Here is a 5,132-nt window from a genome sequence, read left to right on the forward strand (position 1 = left end):
TTGAACCTGTGACCCCCTGATCCGAACACCAACGCAAAACCCACTGTGCCACACGCAACAGTCATGTTGGTTTACAGATAATAAAAGGCTAATGGCTCCATCTATGTTTGATTAGCCATGGAAAGACAAGCCAACACAACCTAACGCATGTTCTCCAAAGAGGCTAAATATTAAAATAAAAAAGTCCCATACAATCCATGTTGACCTTGTTCTCTGTTCTTGCAAATACGGTTCTTAACTTTCCCTGATGACTTGACAACACAGCGGTCATGACTATTTTGGGAGCCTGCTGTATGACGGCATTGGTAAGTATGGTAAAAAGAATCTAGGTATGTAGGTCATTTGTAGCAGTATTGTATGTAATATTTAACTAGGCATTGTGTGTATGCAGCATCAATGAAAGAATATAGCTGTAGGGTCGTTTAAAGAACATAGAATTTGGCGCCTCACAGTCATTGTTTATTTGGCCCCATGGGGACAGCATAGTAAACACAGTGTTATTGACAAACTAGCACCTTATAAACTGTGATTTCAAAAGTGTTAGCAGGAGTCTTAACCGTGCATAACAATGTGTTAACTTGTACCTTAAAACTATTGTCAAATGTCTGGTTTTTCTCAATTATTTCCTACTCAAGATATTCATGAGACAGAAAAAAAGAAAGCTTGAATAAGTGAATGTTTGACATTTGGATAAGAAAAGTTACACAAATAATTATCTTATTTTTGACGATAGATGTATTGTGAGCAACCACTTGAATAATTAGCAAATACATCAGGGGGTAATATTATTCTTTCTAGGATATAAGCACATTTGCCCTTAAAAATTGCAACATAATAAGGTTACGCAAGTCCCTCCAAATTAAACTGTATGGCCCCTTGGATACTTAACAGCACTTATGATAACTTATAATTGCTTTCCATGCTTTACCACCTATAGACTACACTTTATTTATTTATTTATTTGCACATATAAAACGACATATAAAAAATACTTTATATATATATAGATATAAAGAGAAAGAGTTTGAACACTGTGCATGAGAGGTTACAAGCCAAAAATGCTTTAAGAAGCTACATCCTCTATTTAATATATTAGTAGTAATACAAAAAGAAGATTTAAATGCACAATTTTCATAGAAGTTAATGTTAAAGTTCAGATCCACTTGCAACATTTAAAACTCAAGAGGCTAGTATATTATATATTCAAATAAGGCTTACTTCACATAAATGGCAGTTCAATTAGTTTGTTATCACAGTTTCGGCTGTTTTTCACACAGTGCTGTCTGAGATTTTGTAAGATTAATAAAGGAATATGTAGATTAAAATGCTCTGATACTATCACATACAATAATGAAGTATTCACTATCAGGAGGATGTCAGTGTATGATACTGTCGGTTTGCATACAGCAGCGTAAACACACGGACATGCTAAACAAACAAGTAACTCACTGTGGTGAAGTGGACAGCGGTCTGCTCCCGTCCTACAGCTCCCACACGAGGTCCTGCAAAACCGGGTACACCATTTCAATATCTCACTCACAAATGAAGTCCACAATCCCTCTGAACACAGCGCCGACACTCTCTGGAAAACCAACCGGGAAACCGAGCTCCATGCAGGGTGGTGACGCTGTCGAAGAAACGCCCGCTCACTGTTCTCCTCGTGTGTGTTTATGTGTTTATCTGTTTTACGTACATGTGCGTGTGCGTGTGTGTGTGTGTGTGTGTGTGTGTGCGTGTGTGTGTGCGTGTGCGTGTGTGTGTGTGTGTGTGTGTGTGTGTGTGTGTGTGTGTGAGTGTGCGTGTGCGTGTGCGTGTGTGTGTGTGTGTGTGTGTTTGTTTTTGCAGCCTGTTGTTCCCGAGTAAGAGAGAAATGTCGCCTTCTGCTGGTGGTGTCTGGCTACTGCAGGATAACGCCCAACAGATCTCTTGGAATCATTTCGGATTGTTAAATAATTAAAGTAAAATTAGATAAATGTAATTCAGCATTCATTTTTTTCTATTATTAATATATATTGTGTTGTATCTAAATGTTTTTGTATTGTTTTTAATTGAAATGCTATGGCTTTAGTTGTGTACAGCTTTCAATTGATTTAAAGTAGTAGTGACACCGTTTAAAAAGACAATATAAATGTTATGCAATATATCAAAATATATACATTTTGTATTGAAATCTAAATCTGCAAAGTAACTGATATGGAAGAAATGTAGTAGAAAAAGTAGAATAGTGGTTACTAAAATCCCATGAATGGAAATACTCAACTAAGGTAGAAACAACAAATCAAAATTGTACAGAACTTGAGTAAAAGTATTAAGTTACATTCCATTAAAGCTTGTCCATAAGTCCATCATCCTAAATAACTACTAGAAGAAGTCCAGCATTCAAAATAGTATCTTGTGAAAAAGTAGTAGTTTTGCTAGATCTGCAAAGTAACAAAATGCACAATGTAACGTTGGTTAAAAAAAAGTTCAATATTGTATATTGTGTTGTGTCATTGTGAAATGGAGTGGAGGAAATTCAGTCCAGCATAGAGGAAATGTTCAAAGTACTTTTCACTTGTATTTTATACTGTATGAACAGTAACTAGAATGAGGATGTGAGCCTCTATTGTAAAGTACAAGTTCCTACTGTATAGTTCCATGTACCAAAATGAAAGCAGATGAAAGGGAGGAACAATCTAAAGGAATGAAAGGAATAACCTAAAATAATATAAGGTTTTAGTCACTAGTCTTTTTACATATTACGGAACTGCTATGTTTAGGGCCTTATTTCACAGCCTGGGAGTCACTTTACAGGTCAGGTTTAGTCTGTGGTGCATATAGTTCTCACATGGCAGTAACTTGTTTTTGACAGCCTGTGAGGACCACCCACACAATTTCCACATGCTTTGCATAGCACACATGCAGGCAGAGACACATGCAGTCACACACTCATATATGGCAGTGTGGGAACAAGCTGTCAACACAACTCTTAAAGTCAATATGATATAAACTGTGGTCTATTTACCTACCAGCAGACAAGGACAGACATTAGGATACAGTTGGAGTTGTATTCCCCGCCTCATGATATATGTAATTGCAATACTTACACTACCATGCCACAAACTCCTGAGAGAAGTATTGGTCTCTTTAACTTCTCAATGCCCAAAGTCTCTTACAAGTCTGTTACATGCGGCCTATACATATTAGAAACAGCCCTAAAAAACCCCAACATGTTTTAAAAGTTCAATTCATATAACAATTTTCCGTGTCATTATAACCCCAGAACTTTTGACTAGAGTTTATTGACAGCTTTAGAAGAAGAGATTATTTTGCATCTGAGTTCAGCAAGTCAGTGAGCCAGACCTTCAATTAAAAAAAAATGCACTTCAGGAATGCACTTCTACTACTGCGGTTTTGTTCTGTTGGGTCATGTGTTTTGTGTCTGTCATAATGGACTAAGCTGCATTTTGTTGAGCAATCCTGTGTGGCAAAATGACAACAAGTAATCCTTGAGCCCTTTCTCAATGCACTGCTGCGGACATGTGTTCATGTTAACGCTCAAAGTGTTCCAGTGTATGCATGCAGTGTATGAACAACCCACTTCTTGAGATGGATGAGAGCTGAATTTGTAGTGAATAAAAACAACATATTTGTCTTAAAGGCACAAAGCCTGGACTTAACCAATGGTAGACCTGTCACATTGTATCTACAAGCATAAAGACAGGACACAATGTATTAACGGTAAAGGTGTGAGAGGTTCAAGTTGAAGTTGAGTAACTCAAGTGCTTGGCAAATAGTGAAGTTAGCATTGTGTTTACTTAGTTAATGTTAATTATTTACAGCAAAAGAAAAGTTCAAAGAAAACTAAATCATACCAAGAAGCTGCAAGCTGGATCTTCTGAGATTGCAATTTGCAAAACAACATTCCCAACCACACCCACCACCAGAGGGTAAAGTGTCAATGTCGCAACACCAGAAAGGAATGAAGGCGTCTCCACACACTGTCTGTATTCATCTTTAATATACAGTATGTCACATCTCTTGCTGCTGAACCCAAAATAAGAAATTACTAGATAACAACCACAACTTATTCGTATCCAGGCCTGTTGTGCCCCACTACAACCATATCAGAGCGATCAGTCATCAGGTGGTGGTACTTGGATTGGGTAAGATCCAGTTAAGGTGTAGCTGCTTTTGGTGAAGTTTGTCCTTTTCTAAACAAACTGCATGATAACTTAAAGTATCGCAATCAAGCATAAACATCCATTTCTGAAAAGTGTGGCCAATGTGGAAGTGCCCTAAAAGTTAATTATTTCAAATGGCCACAGGGAGCCACTCCTATGGTTCAATTAATAGAAGTGTATGAGAAAATGACTCTACTTCTCCCTTGATTTATTAACCTACTGAACATTTTCCTAATAAGTTAATGATCTCAATCGCTAGTTTCAATTCTTATTCAATATAGCATTATGTGGATTTTGTCTATTTAGAATAAAACAGCCAATACGCTAAACTCCAGGCTTTGAAACTGTAGTGCACAAACCAATGGGCGACGTCATGGTGACTAATTCCACTTCCTATAAGCAGTCTTTGTTCACAATAGACTTTGTAAAGCACACAGAGAACTGCTCTATTTTCAGAAAAGACGGATGTGGAGGATATCACTGTTGTTTTGTTTAGAAAAGTAACAAGGGGCTGGATACATTAGTTATTTTTCAGTTTTTGTCAGCATTGCGAGATAAGGCATTTGGCCTTGGTAGAGGTCTGTGCTTTCCAAATTCCCGTCTATTTGATTATATTCCTCTGGACATGTTACTTGATGCTGTTTGGGCTTTTATAATGATTTTACTTGTATTTAAAAGTAAAAAAGTCACATTTTGAAAAACAAAACAATAAAAAATATGAATTTATTGTATAACTCTAATAAGAAACAACAACATGTATTTTGTGCACAGAGCAACAACAGAGACACATGCATTCAAATATGGGCCACATGGGGGGTTTTTGTGAACTTTGCCCAAATCTTCCTGACTTGTACTGATGTCCTTCTCTACGTAAACAACTATGATGCAACTATTCCTGTGACAAATGTGACTGTTTTCACAAAAGAACAGATTTCCTAACTATTCTTTTTGTACACTTCAGCACTCAAA

General features: G+C 36.9%; 1 protein-coding gene across 1 annotated transcript in view; it reads right to left on the bottom strand.

The window, feature by feature from the left end:
• ghrb (growth hormone receptor b) overlaps positions 1 to 1,700 on the bottom strand; it is a 34,658-nt gene extending 32,958 nt beyond the window's left edge. The window contains exon 1 of the mRNA XM_034125844.1: positions 1,450 to 1,700. The gene's annotated coding sequence lies outside the window, so the exon portion shown is untranslated. The remainder of the gene's footprint in view (positions 1 to 1,449) is intronic.
• Between the last annotated feature and the right edge of the window lie 3,432 nt (positions 1,701 to 5,132).

Source organism: Trematomus bernacchii, unplaced genomic scaffold (assembly GCF_902827165.1).
Source record: "Trematomus bernacchii unplaced genomic scaffold, fTreBer1.1, whole genome shotgun sequence".
Classification (NCBI taxonomy): Eukaryota; Metazoa; Chordata; class Actinopteri; order Perciformes; family Nototheniidae; genus Trematomus; species Trematomus bernacchii.